This window comes from Anas platyrhynchos, chromosome 15, assembly GCF_047663525.1.
Source record: "Anas platyrhynchos isolate ZD024472 breed Pekin duck chromosome 15, IASCAAS_PekinDuck_T2T, whole genome shotgun sequence".
Lineage (NCBI taxonomy): Eukaryota > Metazoa > Chordata > Aves > Anseriformes > Anatidae > Anas > Anas platyrhynchos.
The window spans coordinates 19,014,970-19,031,285 of record NC_092601.1 but is presented as its reverse complement, the minus strand read 5'-3'; the positions used below and the strand labels follow the sequence as shown (position 1 = coordinate 19,031,285).

The following is a 16,316-nucleotide window of genomic DNA, read 5'->3' as shown; positions in this document are numbered from 1 at the left end:
AATACTTATCTTCTTTGGAGCCTATTTGGATGTAAAAGACAAGGGTGTCAGCTAATAATGGCAAAGTAGCAGGTTTTATTAGGGCATTTGTTTTGCTGTAAGGTAGAGCATAACTTCCAAACCAATCCTGTGTTCTTTCATTCCCATCTCATACAGAGTTTTCTTTGTAAATTAGCACACTTTAAAATCATTGGAGTGATTACTGGAGTTCCTGCTTGTGCGTGTTGGGCCATAGCTCCAAATCCCAAGTGGAATTTCTGGTAATCTGTGTTGTACCGAGTAGGATAAACATCTCGGGCTACTTCTTACCTCAGGGGGAAAAGAAGAATTAAATCTGGAGCAGTGTTTATAGTGGTGTTTGCGTTGGGAGCAGAAGCTCCAACCTTCCTTACGACCTTTGGCTACCGCGGCTGAGCAGTGTCTGTTGCGAGGATCCCCGCAAGATGCGGCCGGCGCTCGTTTCCCAGCTGAGATTCCCGGGGTGTGGCCGTCTGCGTGCGTGGGGACTGCTCCGTGCCAGGCAGGCTGCTGGGGTGTTAGCAGCCTGTGCCTGGAACGGCAAAGTTCTCTGGTTTCGTTAAAATACAAACAACTACCTGAAATAGTTTTTCATTAAAAGTTATCCCTAACTCATTTGTTTTCATACACTTAACGTTAATAGTTTAAATTCAGTTTAAACCACATTTCTCCTTTTTCCTGTTGGCATTAAATGCTGGCACATCCTTATTGGGTCTCTGTCTAATTGCAAAGTGTTTTTTAATAAACTGTCTTAAGAGTGTTCGTTTAGCAGTATAGATTCTTTACCCAAGAACATACAAGCTTTTCTTTGAATTAAACCGAAGTGAGAAGGCTGTAAAGAATGAGGAGTATCTTAAAGTTTTGACCAGTACTTGTTGCCTCTTTTGCATATAGATTGCATGCAAAAGTCTGTAAGTGGTTTGAATCGACCCGATTGCCCTTTTTAGGGGTTTGCCTGCTGTAGTCTTATTAATGTACTTCTTTCTCTTGTTGCTGACCTGAATATTTGTCTTTCCAAGTTAAAGAAAAACGCTTATGTAATTGAAATGAGTTTGACTTCCGTAAATCTGTAAATTCTGTAGCATTGAAAAAAAAAATTGCAGTGTGCTTTTTATCTGTTTTTTTTTTTTTTTGTCTAGGTGTAGTTGAATGAAAGCGAACTGCCTTCAGGTGCACGGTGTCCTTATGAGAGGTGTTGGGACGGTCGCAGCTGGCTGTTTCTTGAGGCTGATACGTATCGCGTTGCTGTAACTTGCTGGTTAGCCATATGCTGAACACCATGAGACAAATGCTCTGTCAGAAGCATTACAGTGGTCATGTAAATCTCTTGAAGAGACATGGTCAGCTTTTTAGGACCCTGTTCACCGTTGGGAGGCCCAGCTGGCAAGTAGGCTGCCCCACCAGACAAGCAGCGCTTGCAGCAGAGCGTCTGGCAGCTGTGCTGAGGGTCCCATCCCTTCGCCTCTGCTGGCTCACCTGTGGCACTCGAGGCTGTGGTGCAGAGTGCTCCCTGCCATTTACCGTGTGTGTCACATCCACCCATCTGTGTCATCTGCTACCTCCTTGGGTGACCTTTGGCTCTTGTTTTTTGTGATGGTGTATCAGAAAGGGGTGTGTTCTTCTGCTCTTTTCCTCACTCGTTCTGAACTTTTTTCCCCAAAACTGGGGATAGGCGTGTGACGGTGAGGTCAGCACACCCATATCTATTTTATTTTTAATGAAGTAATGTTTAAATCTAGAGTAGTTAAGGGCCTGTTCTGTTGAGCTGGCCCTGTGTATGAGTGATACAACCTTTCTTATGGTCAGCTTGTGAAGGCTGGCGTGCTTCTTCTACAGCTGTACCACGTGTATGTGACTTGGGATCAGTGGAAAGTAACTCCTTAGCTGAAGAAGAAGGAATAAGAAAAGGTGGTCAGGAGCTTTGCTAAAGCAGAGGAATGGCATTTCTGAGAGCCTGTGAGTCTGCATGATCAGAATTATATGGCATTATGAAATACACGTAAGAAACTAAAGAGGGGATTAGTTAAGTGGAGCAGGATTCCCCAATAATTAGTAGATGTGGTGTTAAATACTCTCCAGCAATTATCTTGTGGACGTTCCTGGATGCCTTAAACAAGAGCAGTATTCAATCTGCCACTGAGTACTTTATTTTTTTTTGACAGGTCCTCTGTAAATGATGCTGCTGTAACAGCAAGCTCTGGTTAACCCCTGAAGTGAAATATCAATTACTTGTCCATATAAATAAACATGGAGGAAAGGGGAAGATGGAACAGGATGTTTTGCCTTCCCTTGAAAACTGGCAGTTCAAGTGCTGGTCCCTCTGGTGCTGTTGGCTGGGGTCAGCCGGTGTCAGTTGTGCTGGAGACAGTGCCCGAGGCAGGACCAGGCAGCTGCCCCACTGCCTCTGTTGGGATGCGGTACCCAAACCTCTGTGGGGCGTTCTGACCTGGAGCAGGCGAGTGACCCCTTTCATAAATGGTTAGTCTCGGTGGGAGTGTGGCACTTCGCATGTCATCACGAAGCATCTCATGTCTGATGAGAGAGAATTCAAAAGAAGTGGGGCCAGGCGCAGAGCAGGAGAACAGAGGCATAGCTCACCTGGCAATCATTAGTTCCAGAGGAGCTGAGTTAATGTATCAGAATAAAGAGACATTCAAAGCCCTTAGTGAGGCTTCAAGGATAAGAGGGATGGGGGGGAAAAAAAAAGAGTAACAACCTTCATTCTGAATTTCAGGTGGCCAGTGATTCCTTAGAGGCTATGTGTTGAGATAGCTTTTAATGGAATGTAGGTATTACGTCCTCCAAAACTTTATCTGCGTTGAAGTCCAAGCCTGTGCTGACCAAGAACGGTTCTGTCCACACGTGTTTCAGGCGTGCTTTGCCTGGGCTGAGCACTTTGTGAGGGGCACACCATGGGATGCGTTCTGCTTGCTGCCTCGCAGCTTTGCAGGGATGAGGTACCCTGCCTGGCCCGCTCGCACCTCTCCTTTGGGTGCCTCGGAAGCAGGTAGGCATTGTAGCAGGTCAGCTGTGTATCGGGTTCAGAAATAACAACAGATTATATTGTGTGTGGTGTCACTGAGGGAATTCATATATCCAAGTCTTGCAGTTTTTGTACTCTAATAAATTCTGAACAGGGACAGATTTTGATTAGAAGCTCGGGAAGTATTCTAGTTCTCTAACAAAAATAAATGCTCAGAAGTATTGTCATTAAAGGCTTTCAAATGATACACTAATAAGCATTGGAGCTACGTAGGCAAGTAATTTTTATGAGAAATGAGTCCATGGAGGTGTTTGTGTCATGCTGTTTAGTTACAGAAAAAAAGGTTGGTAATTAATGACACTTGTTAGACTGTCTAATAATTCTACGCAAGTTAGGCTTTTGTGCCTCTGGGGACCTAACTATTAATGTTCCCATCAATTTCTTTTTTCATCTTTTAGTGTACTGTACAGATTAAAAATTATTCCAGCCAACTGGTTTGCAAAGCTTAGATCTGGGAAGTCAGGTAGGATCAGGACTGCTCGGTGGACACCCTTGTCTTTACCAGGAGGGATCCTTTATCTGCCTCGCAGGCTGTTAGGCTAATTTAAACCAGGGAGCAGCAGTTCAGACTAATTAAAGTCTAGAAGAGGCCACAAACAGCCTTAGATCTTTTTTTAGTCAAAAAGTCAGCTTACCGTAGCTTCTTAACAAGTTTTACTGTTTGAGTACGTCTTGCGTGCAGAGTTTTTTCCATGCCTCGTACACATGACATTGCTGCGACTCAGCAGCAGTATTTGCACGTATCTTTTAATAGCTTGTGCTGTGCATGAAAGGTACCATAGTAAACTATAATTAGCAGCTCTTCAAACCCCTTGGCAATCTGTACGTTGGAATTGGCATTAGTGTGGCACAACACTAAAGCAAGTTAAGTTAAAATAACTTCAGTGATTGTGTATAGCACGGAGCAGCTTGCTTTTGATATGTATAAGGGAAGATCTCCTGGAAACTGATCATTTATAGTAATGCATCATGGGTGGTCTGAGTTATTTTTCCCCCATATTATTATTGTCTATCGTTTCTGGTCTTATTTTTTTCAGAATTCATTACTTAGGGCATTTTTTACATCTTGGTCTTCTACTGATAGCACTTTGCAAACTAATTTTTTTAAAACTGTGGTAAAATGAGTTTGCTCATCTCTGAATCTAAAGCACTTCAATATAACATGAACCTTACAAAGCTATTTAAAATAAAATCAAATTGTTTTACAGATATCAAAGAAATGCTACTTTAATATTTTTCTTGTTCTTCTGTGGAAAAAAACCCTTATGAATCTGACCCCCAATTCTGACCCACCCAAGCATCCTTTAAAAAAAATTGTTCAGTATGATAAACTTCATTTACTCGAGTGCCTGCCATTGGTAAACATTTGAAAAAATTGTAAACAATGTTAAAATATGCCCGTGTGCAAGGGGAAAATTTGCTTTGTGCTTGGTCTTGTAGGTTAGCCTTTGTCTACGTTGGAGTACTCATGAAAAGAAAAAGAAAATCCTCATTTCAGTGTTTACAATAGTCATCGTAAACATTTCCTGTTTATCTCCAAATGAAGTTTGAGGTTTCTGTAATTAGAAAATTCACTTAAGATTCTTCTAGAAGGAAGATTAATTCAATGACAGGTTTAAAGAGTCTGAGAAGATTGGATTAGGGAAGGTCTGTTCTCCTGAACATGTGCAGGCTTTCAGAGTTCGTGTAGCTAATTGTCGAGGGCTGATTGAAATAAACTGCATGCAAATACTAAGGCACTTGTCTACTAATAGCAGGAGGAGTGCGTTATCTAAAAACCTGTGTGTTGGTGGAGTCTGGCTGTGGAATAGGCAGAGCAAGGAGGCAGTGAGCAGCGCAGTCAGGAGCACAGCTGCTGCAGCTTTCTGCTGCCTCTTCACCGCTTTGTACGTGCAGCACTGGGAAGCACCACTTCAGGTAGAATTCCTCAATCTGAGATGTCCACAAACAAACAGCTAACGGCCCCCTTAGCACTGCTTCTCAGCCTAAGCTATATCAACAAAAGTTGCTTGGTATCTACATATTTATCTATTTCCTGCACCCCTAAGGTAAAGCTTACGCAATCTATGCGCTGTGCAGCTCATAAATCTTTTTAATAGTGCAAACTTCCAATTACAGAAAAATGTGCAGCTACTATGTTTTCAGCGTGGGTCTGCTCACTGTTGTACTTAGCAGTGTATTTGCAACTTCCATTAATGCAGCAACAAGTGGAATAGCTTATGGACATAAACTGTGTTCAAGCTGTCAGTTTTGTTTGTCCATCTGTTAATCTCATTAATCTGCATACCTTTCAAAGCAGAGTTGCTAAAGCCAAAGGAAAAATGGCCTGAATTTGCCTGCACTGAGGACTCAGTAGTGGCTTCCTTCAGTGCAGTTGTGTCCCAGCAGACTGCTGGTGAGTTCTCAAAGGCTGAACACCTGCTCCTGGGACCCCGGGTAAGAGCAGGGGTTGCATCTCACGAACAGTCAGAAGACAAGAGTCTGTGTATATTTTCACCTCTATCTCAATTCCTCGGGGACTGAGATGATCCCGTGTTGGTCTGAAGAATTAGTTAAAAATCACTGAGATTAGAAACTGTTAAGAATGCACCTTGCCACTCAGCAGCAGTTGTCCAGTGCCTGAAGCCTTACTCCTAGGCGTTGCGGTGCTTTCCAGCAGGCCGGTGCGTTTGGCTGCCCAGATACTTCCTGTTGTGCCTGCCGTGCTCCGTAAGGGCAGCAGCAGGTTTCCACTCAATGAGCACTCGCTCACTCTCAGCTAAAAAAGCGTTGTCGCTTGTGATCAGATTCCAGACTACACGAAAGCTCAGGAATGACACGGCTGGGCTATGCCTGGCTTCCGCAGCGGCCGGGAGCAGAGGACCAGGGAGGAAGGCAGGGCTCGGGCAGGTGTCCCACCTGTCCCCTCAGCCTGCTGCTGGCTGCTCATATGTAGCTCAGGTAGGGTCTGGCAGTGCTGGGCTGGCTTTATTCCGTGCGTTGGCTGTGCCATCCTTGCTATCGTAAGGCTCCAACTTCCCTGCTTCTCTGAAAGGCCACATTTTTAAATTTCAGCTATTCAATTTCACTTTAAGCTTTTCACGTGGGAGGGAAAAGCATTTCTCCATGCCTGCAATCCATAAGAATGAACTTCTGGACGAGTTATCTATTTTTCAGAACAGCGGGTGTTTCCAGTGCAGGTATAGTTCAGTTATTTTGTTTTTCCCTAGTAGAGGCGGAAAAGGCCTTTCAAACCTTTATATAAACTTTTTGATAAAGTCTGCTTTGTATTAGACCTGTTCAGTTTTGTTGACTTGAAGATATCTGAATAAGGTTTTGTGCCTTCTAGTAGAGAACTAGCTAAAGCCTGCTGGCTAGAAGAAAGAAAGTATTACATAACTGGCAGGCTTGCCTGATGACTGCTGAGTGGGCAATGCGTAAAATTCTTCAGATTTTTGCTGCAGAGAAAGAAATTAAAGGACTCCAAGCTGAGGGATTTAAAAAATATTAGTTGTCCTCTTGCGTGCCTCTAGCTGCATGCTCTCATCTCTTTTGGCTCTGGCTGTTGTACTGCTGCTTGCTGAAACAGATGAGAAGACTGATAAAATATTAACAATAAAAGGCAGACACACACATGCCACGGGATCTGTTCTAGCTGGATTACCTCGGGCTTTTCTGTTCTGCCACGTGAGTGCCCGTCGGGTCAGGGATGCACAGTGAGGGAGAGCAGAGCACACACCCAAGGAAAGCACAGTCTTACGCTGCCTTAAAATAATGAATAAAATCTAGTTCTTCTGGTGTGTCTGTTTTTCTGGTTGTTTCACCAGGCTTTGGAGGATCTAGGAGAGTGAAAATGATTTTGCCAAGCCTGTCACACTGTGCTTGTGTCACAGTATGTTAAGCGGAGCCTGCGGCATCGTCCTGTGCCCGTGCAGCCACCTGGGCGAGGTGCTGTAGGGAACCAGAGGAGAGGATAGGTTGTGCAGGGGTGGCAGGTGCGTCTGAGACATCCTAAAATAGTACTGATTTAAGCTGCTAAAATAGCTAGAAGTGATCTAATGAGCTGCTTCCACGTGATGCTGTAATGCGATATGCTTGGGATTTAGGAAAGCAAGTGTATTTCTCGATACTTGCGTAGTATTTTTAGGTTCACTAGTGATAACAGATCTGTAAGCAGAACTCTTCTTTAGACTGGAGGACACTATTAGCACATAATGAAAAGCCAAATATGTATGGTCTTTTTAGGGTATATTTAAATAAAAAAAAGTCAGTGAGATAGATGTTCTCTAATATCCTGCACAGTGTTGACCAAAAAAAAAAACCAACGCATTTTGTAGCTTGTTAGAGTTAGCAGCTCCAAATTTTAGTGCTTTGGGAGAACCTCCAGCCCTTCACATTGGGCCTTACCATAGCGTGTCCCTCAGCCGTGCCCCGTGTGCCATGGAGAGCTCTGGTCTGAAACCCGTGGGAGTTCAACAGCATGAGCCAAATTGGGGAGGTTGTGGCTGACCTCCCGTAAGTCAGAACCGAAGAACTTCGCAGCAGTCGGTGCTGACGTAGCGAGTGGTTTTACCAGAGCAGTGTGTGTGATTGCCTCCCTGTTCAGGCTGCTTGCCTGCTCGCCCTCCCGTCTTGCAAGCACGGCTGAACTTCATCCTCAGCACGGTGCTGTGCTGAAAGCAGCGCTGGATGTCCAGACAAGAGACAAAGAGGGAACGTACAAGGATCTCTTTTATCTGCAACATTGCATCCTTGGCTGAATTAAAATATTTTGACTAAAATGTATTCCTTAGGAACCAAATGTTTGAGTTTGTTGTCGTTATGCCATTGCTGATAAAAGCATGTTAGAATCATGGTGCATCTTATGCTTGGACAGTCCTGCTGTCTCAACAGGAAGCTGGCTTTCATAAATACGAGCCAGCTGGGTGAGGTCAGAAGTTCTCTCGAGTGAGGAGGAGCCTTTTTTTCCTTGACACGGATTGTTTTCTGGTGCAGTTAATTGCATTGCAAAATGACAGGAACATCCTGGAGTGACTGCAGCAGAGTGACTCAAGGAGCTGAGGAATCTGCAGAACTGACTATGCAAAATACCTGAACCAATTTTAAATAGCAAGGGTCTATAAAGGAGTTCTTTCATCTGTCTTGCACCAGAAATCACTTGACAGAGAGTTTTGTATAAATATGCTCTTTGTCCATATTGCAAGCTTCTCAAGATCCTAACAACACTTCCAGAGTGAAAATTAATACAAGAAAAGCTGATAAGTTCTACATCTGACAGTTGCACAGAGAAGATGAGGAGAAAACTGTAAATGAGTTGAGGTTGACCTTTTCTTTAGAAGATAAGTTGCTGTGCATGCGGATCTGAGAGTTATGGCTGTTACAGGGATTTGAAAGGAACAACAATTTGATGCCAACTTTTTTTTGACATAAATGAACCAGTTACCAAGCAATCCACAAGAAATACTAATCCAACTGATTAAAAATTACTTTTCTGTATGAAAATACTAGCTTTCGATCCTGCCTTCGTTTTCTACAGAAAAAATAAACGTGTGAGCTAAGCTGTTGCAGCGTCTCTTTCAGTTGAACATTTAGCTGGTTTGTCCTGCCGTAAGCCGATTTCCCCTGCAGATTAAGTGTTCTGATCTGTCCCTGGTTTTTGTGGGAATGGAACACAAGGATAAAGTAATCCTGGTTTTGTAACAGGAAGTCCAAGTGTGCGCTGAAGTGTTAATAAACCTTTACTGGGCTGTTAGAGGCTCATATTTAGAGCTCATAGAGGCTCAGAAATCTGGTGATAGAGTTAACTTTCAGTTTTGTGATAGAACACCAAAAACATGGTGTGCAACACGTGGCAGAGTGGTAATGGCACGGTTCTCCATGTTACACGCATTAATCTGGCCGTGTATATCCCGTATCCAAGCAACAGAAAAACAGACTTGTGTATCCAGCATCGTAAAACCCAGTAATTGGATGAGTAGTCTCAATTGCAGACTAACCAGCGGAGACTCAGCTCAGTTAGAAGCTGGTTTTCCTGTTGGTGAAACATAATAAAGGGTTTGGCTGTTAATTGTTAATCATAAAATCAGTGCAAAGGCTTCACTGCAAAATGGTGGACGTGGAGTAATCCCTACTTTGTGCCTGTCCTGCCAGTCAGTCGTATAATGTTGCAGGTCGACCTTAGACTTTTTTTTTTAACTGTTATTTCAATGCTTCCAGCTCCTCTTCGCATTTTTACTTTCTATTCCTACTTCATTTTTCTGCCTCTTCTGTATTTCCTTGTTTTGCTTTTTGTGTTGAATTCAGTTTGGTTCCTTTTCAGAGGCTTTCACTTGCCAGTTTTACGAATCCCCAGACTTAAAATAGACCTGTCTGGACAGTGTATTAAATTAACAACAGTGTTAACTTTGAAATGTTCATTTGGAATTCTAGTTGTTTTTTTTTTACACTTACGCAATGTAATATGTAGCTTGAAATGTCCTGCCGAAGTCCAAAACCATACAAATGTGCCCCAAAAAGTTATGATTTTGTAGCAGTTTATTGTAGTTTGCTCATTCTTGTATTGTATATTTATCCTATTCAAGCATGTCTACACTGCAAAAGATTTTGATTTGCAAAAGATAGTACTGCTTCTTCTGGTCTTTTGTAATGATTGACAATGAAGGATTTCTGGTTTTAAAGAAGTCATAAAACTCAAGTATTTTTACTTAGTGGGCAATCCACTTTTGTAGTAGCTGGAGCAGAAAGTATCGTCTCGTGTGAAAGTTCGGGCTATGTTTGAGCTGTGTTTTTCTTTAATCTTAAGGGAGTTCTTGTGTCAGCAGGTAATCTGGCAGGGGAACTAATCCTTGTCTAAAATTAAAAGCTGCCAAACCCACAGGTAGGAAATAACTGAGCCAGTCTTTTATCCAGAAATGTCACTCACCAGCTTAACTCCGTGTTTGCAGAGGTACGGCTGACTTCAGCCCCGCAGCAGTGCCCTCTCTCTCTGCCGAGGCGGTGTTTCCCAAGCTCCCCTTCCATTTATTCCTACCCCACGTTTGTAGGCTTCACCTGGTGGTGAAATTGATCTGACCGAAAAATGGGTTTTCTTCCAGCCCAGTTATTTTTCATCCCTCTGGGCTGACTGCGGTGCAGCAGCGGGACGAGCGGGTCCCCCAGCGGCTCAGCTCCTGGCGCCTTGCTGCAGGGGACAGATCTCATCCCAGTGCTCAGGAGGGAGAAGAGCTGGAGCAATCCCTCACCGTGGGGCAATAGCGCTGTGACCCCGGCACACCCAGAGCCTGGCTGCCCTTGGGGCGAGACCGAGCGCCCTGGTGGTGCTGAGCAGCTGTGTTGGTGCTGGCACGCCGTGGTTACAGCCTCCTGTTCTGCAGTTTTTCTGCCCTGCTACTTTTTTATATCAAAATTGTAAACCTGGTTTTAGATCAAATTACTCTGGGGAAGCAAAGGTTGCTTGCTTGGTCTTACGTGCAAATAAACTTTTAAATGTAAATAAACATTGGGCAGCTAAATGTTAAAAATAACTCTTTACCAAGATATTGTCTAAGGATGTTTGCATACATCTTTTATAAATTAATAAACTGACATGTTTGGAAAGGTCAAGTTCTGTAGTAGTGTTAAATATTTGAGCTCACTTAGCATGAGAAATTTATATGCTAATACCTAAGGGGAAAAAAGGCGAGGCGTTGAAAATACGCTGTGATTTGATCAGCTCAGGAGATTATTCTTCTGTATCTTTACTTTGTGTTGGTCTCAAATTCTTTGTTTCTTTTTCCCCACTGTTTTTTTCACTGCTTAAAGTAGGAGCTTTTACTTTGGTAGAAACATACGACCACTGCTAGATTTCATCCTGACTGGATTTAAGCATCTAGAGTTTTAATCCCTCACCACAGCATTTTGCAGAAGTACCAACAGCTTCTGAAGAAAACGCAAATCAAATGTACCTTAAAGAGAAATCACATTTTGTCGTTATGTCCTGATGTACATTCTCGGTGGTGGTTTTCTGTTTGTTTTTTTTTTTTTTTTTTTTTGAAAGTGAAAAGGAATACAGGGAGAGCTTCACCAGCTAAAGCTTTGTAATGGTGTGAAATAGAATAGCAGTAAGTATTCAGTTTGCTGGGACAACAGTTGACTGAAAGCACTCAGCAGTACATTTTTATTTGTAACCAGAAGTTTAAAAACTATCAGACTGCTCACTGATATGTGACTTCCTCTATCAGGACAAAATTGCTTTAAGTCTGGTTTTGCATTTATGCCACAATTGTAGGTTTTTCACCTACAAAGTTCAACTTAAATTTGTCTCTGATTTGTAGTGTGTGTTGCTCCTAATCACCTTGAATTGATAGATAAACTTAACTGTTTAAGCAGTATTTTTTTCCCTCAAACTGTAGTGTATGTGGTTTAATTCTCAACATCAAATACTAAAACCTGTTTGTTTTACAGGGAGGGGTTTGGAGTTCTGCAGCGTGGTGTGGGCCTTGCTGCTGTGGCTGTGCCTCCTAGAACAGCCCTAAAATAGGATTTGGCTTGGGCTGCAGTTGTCCTTAATAGCTAAATTTACTGCTTCGCCTGGGAGAGGAGGCCTTGGATCCATTTCACTTAGTGAGGAATTTCAGATCTATTAATGCGAACAGGCTGTCATGGGCTTCCCTGCGACTGAAGGCATGGTCTGCTTTATTTCCAAGATTATCTTTCTAAAGCCCGGTCTGCCTTTAATTTGAGCAGACAGGCTTCATTCTTCAGAACCGGGTGGCTGAGATTACAGAGAGGTCAATGTTGTAGCTTTTAGATAGAGCCATCGGGCAGTTCGGTGGAGAAACTCAGTGGAGAAAATGAAGGAAGGCAAAAGAGTAGAAATAGTTGTCTCTTTATTGAGTCACAAGTTGTAGTTTTGTACCTACTGGGGTTCTGAAGGTGCAGATCTTAATGAAGCATTTTGGTGCTTCGGAGGTGACGCACCATTTTTTAGAGAATTTCTAAAGGAAGCACAAAAACTGCAGTAACCACATGAGTTAAAATTGGTGACTTGAGCATCATTTAAGCATGAAAAACAGTTCTCCATCACGGACTTCCCATAGGAAGTCAGTTTGAGGGTTATCTCCTCCAAAACAGGAACCTTTGGTTTTGATTTCTGCTACTGCCACTGAAGTCTCCACAGTCATCAGATTTACAGTGAACACATTTTTAATACTTGTGCAGAAATTTATATTGTTAATTTGAGTGAAAAACAGGGATAATGGGCAGGCTTGAAGTCTAACTGGTGGCTGGTTGCTAGTGATGGTCACTAAACACCAAGTAAATATTGAAAGGTGATTCTCATCTGACAGTTGTTGTGAAGTGATGTTAAAGCTTGTTTAAAAATAACTTACAGAATATTGGTTTTGAAAAAAAAATCACCTGCAGTGAAGGTTGGTATTTGTAGCTTTACCTCCAGTTTGAGTGCTAGTTTTGCCATGGAGGCAAGTCAAAGGGGATTAATTAGGGGCTTGAACCAATAAACTTGGTTTCTGTGGTGTGAGGCATGCACTTGGCCAAACGTTTTTGCTCTGGCTTGTCCTCACGATGCTGCGCAGGTTAAACCAAACTCCTGTAGTATATCCAGAAAGCTGAGTATTCCCACTGATTGCCAAAGGAAACAAAATACTTCCTCAGTAATGAAGTGCTTTTTGAAAAGTGCCCTTTAATGTACACACTTACAAAGGCCACAGTCATAGAATTTTTTGCTTTCCAGTTACACGCGTTTCATTTAACATACTGATGTTAAAGATCTCAGCTTCTGAAAAGCATACAGAAATACAGAACACGAGTAGGATATGGGTAACAGGAAATCTGTGTGTTACAGCCTGTATTGTTTTAAAATCTAGTTTAGGTAATGAGCCTTGTGTGAGCTTGGCTGCCAGGGAGGAGGAAGGGCTGGAGCGTACCTCGCGTCTGCTGAGCAGGAAGACGAGAGGTTCCCTGCATCACCTGGATTTCAAGGAAAGTCCAAAACAAGTAGAACTTAAGAAAGATGCTGCCATAAGCAACGATCTGTTTCATGTTTGGATACTGATTGTAGCAGTCACTTTCGATGTAGAGTAAATGGCCCTCAGGCCTAGGTTCTCCTGAGCGTTGGTGATGTTCTCCTGTGCCTTTGTTGGAAAGGGATTGTTGAGTTCGTCTTGTTCTGGTCTTTCCCCGAGGGCAGCTTTCTTTTGATTTTAAAGTGATTTGACATATTTAATCATTAGGCCCCATAAAGTTGAGCTATATGTAGTTCATACTGCTTAAAAAGGCAGGCTGTCCCTGCAATTTAGTACAGTGCTGAACTAAGCTGCGAGTCCCGAAACATCTTTAAGTTATATTTGCTACGAAGTCCGGTCTAGGATTAAAAAAGCAAACCTTTTAGAAGGGAAGTTGTCACCTAATTCTGGATGCCTTGTTTTGGAACAGAGCTGCTGATTCTTCCATTTTTCCTGGCACCAAGTCCTGCCTATTGTGCTGTGGAAGCAGGCAGGATGTGCTGCTAGCGCGGCGCCCCGCAAAGGTGCTGCAAAGCGTTAACTTGCCAGCAAGCGCTAATCTGGTTACTCAGGGTAACAAACAAATACTTTAAGGAAAATCAAACAGCCAGAAGGCTAGCTTTAATTCAGTCTCATGTTTCGGTGGGTCCTCCTCATTTCCACTGAAATCTTTCCAGAGTTTGGGAGCGCAGACTTGTCCTTTCGTCACGACACGAGCTGCCCTCCCAGGGCATCACCTGCTGCCAGCTCCGCATCCCGGCCTCGGGGCGTGAGTCAAGGTTTCTGTTTCCACTTTGATACTTGAACTGAGTCACTTGTTCTGTTATGAATGCCCAAGTTTTTATGGCTCTGCATGTCAGGATTGCTTTTGTTCCTTCCTTGTTAGCCTTTCGGGGGTGTAAATTTCCACTGGTTTTGTAGCTTTGACCTGCTCCAGAGATCTTCCCTGGTGAGTTCTGACGCCTTGATGGTGGACAGGACTCTGCTGTGAAGCCAGGGAGATCTCAAACATTGTTTAGATGAAGCTTTATTTTTTTAAAACTTTCCAGCTCTGGTTTAATAGATCTCATTTATTTCATCCATGCATATGTAAATTCTTGCCCCAATAAAGGTAAACATTTTTATCTCAGGAATTCTCATCCGCTGTTTCCAGAGGTACCGGGAGCTGTGCGCTTGGTTTCTGTGGAGTGGGTTAATGTTGTGCTCATAAAGGAACTCGGTATTTATCCTCTGTATGGGTTGTGGGGATGATTCTAGCTGCAATTTGCCATTGCACGTTCACTATTTTGTTAGAATCAGTCTTTTAACAATGCGCTGCTGAATGTTCCTTGAAGATCTTTGTACCAGCCATCTCATATAGAAGTTTTTGCCATAACAGTGTCCTGCCTCGAGGTGTAGCAGGAAGCTTCACCTCCTGTCCTCAGAACCCCGCCTTTCCCAGGGGACCGGCGCAGCCCCGCTCGCGGTGCTCAGCTGCCAGCCCAGCGGCTGTTCCGAATTTAGCCCATGCAAGGAGCCGAGCAGCCGGCGTGTGCCCACTGGGTCCTGTGCTCAGCTCCTGCTCCCAGCTGTGGGCATCCCACCATGCAGAAGTGCCCACGGATCCTGCATGAGCAGCATGTTTGGGGCCTCCTGGCACGGCAGGGGCTCCGCCGTGCTTTTCCTGTTAGTAATGGCTTGCAGGGGCATCCTGGTGCGATGGTGAGTTAACTTTTGATGGCATGGAGTCCAGCTGCTGGGAATGCCAACAGCCAAGTAACCTCAGTGAGAGGCCAGCTGTGTTTGTGGCATTCTCAGGGAGAGGTTAGGGCGGTGAGGGCCAAGGGCCAGGGACCTGCTCTGATGGGCTCCCAGAGCCCGTCACGGCTGGGGAACTTCTCTGCAGCTGCATCTTCCCCTTGCTAACCACCTCGTGGTTCCAGGAGGCACCGTTCCTCTGTTGCTTCATGCTACCTAGTAGGAAAGGCACAAACAAGACCTAGTGAGGGGTAAGTAGCAGTGGGAAAAAATATTTAGCATAGATCTGTGAATTCTTTAATTAGCTGGCAGAAGAAATTAGCGTCCCGTGGAGCTGCAGTTAGGCATAAAATTAAACTAAAAGCAGTAGGTCCTGCTGTGCCGAGGTAGGCAGGTGCCTTTGGTGCTTTGTTGCTTTTTCCCTGTTGACGGCTCAGCAAGGAGATAAAGGCCGTGCTGCTGTCACAAGGTTACATTTTCTGTTTCATGGCAGTGGTCACTGAAAAACAATATTATTTAGTGGCTCTTTCTTGGCTTCGTTATTAAAGGTGGAATGTGGGCCTGCAGGAAGGGTGAGGTCTTCCCTCTGCGTTTCCAAACCTGACATCATCATAAGTGGCTTTTCTAAATCAGCTCTGGCCTGGGGACGCCGTGCTGCCACAGCCGATGACTGGTAAAAACAGTCCCTGACTTCAAAGGAGATCTGGATTTTCTGGTTGTGACCCTAAATACTTGATAAACCAATCACATGTGCAAAGGGGACTTGTTGTATACACAAGAATTGTTTTGCACAATGCTGCATAGTCTGCTGGCAACAATATTTAAAATGAAAACGAACTTCTGCCAGCACTTCAAGTAAATTTCTTTACTTTTTCACTCAAATGGGTATTACTACCTAGGAAAAAGCAGGGGAGGGAGAAATCATACTTTTTATGAATGTGAGGTGGTGTGCAAGTTCTAGGCAAGTATTTGGTGGGTTTAAATTAATATTGTGCCTAGAGCTGTTCAAAAGCATTTGGTAGCTTTGAAGTAGTATAATGGGAGGATCGTGATCATGGGATAATATCAGAACAAGCCTTTTTTATTCCAAAAGTAAAATTCATTTTGTAATTCCCAATAGCTAAAAGTGAATTTGTAAAATTTTATAGTAACTGTAATTTGATTGTTGCAGCATGGGTGGGAAAAACTGTGAACTCTCAGTCAAACTGAAAGCTTTTTCACATACACCTGCATGGTACTCCCTGCTAGTTCATGGGATTTGCAGCAGTTCAGTGGTTTAATGATGCATACATATCTAGTTGTAGGTATCCTAAATGTTTTTAGAAATTGTTTTGAATTATGCCATTTGAGGTGGCTGTTTCATTTCATAAAACTGCCTGTTAGGTTAATGCGTGTTCTCCTCTGGTATGCTGGAATTCCTCTTCTGTGGTGTCTGTTTCATATCACGTAAATATGTAAAAGTGGGTCAGCACAGAGGGTGAATGAACTGCTGAAATACCTGCCTCTAATTTGTTTCTCTTGCACTAAGCCAAATTAAG

At 43.4% G+C, this 16,316-nt stretch overlaps 1 protein-coding gene across 5 annotated transcripts in view; it reads left to right on the top strand.

The window, feature by feature from the left end:
* The window catches only part of ARHGAP17 (Rho GTPase activating protein 17), a 41,514-nt gene that overhangs the window by 826 nt on the left and 24,372 nt on the right, over positions 1–16,316 (top strand). The window lies entirely within an intron of this gene.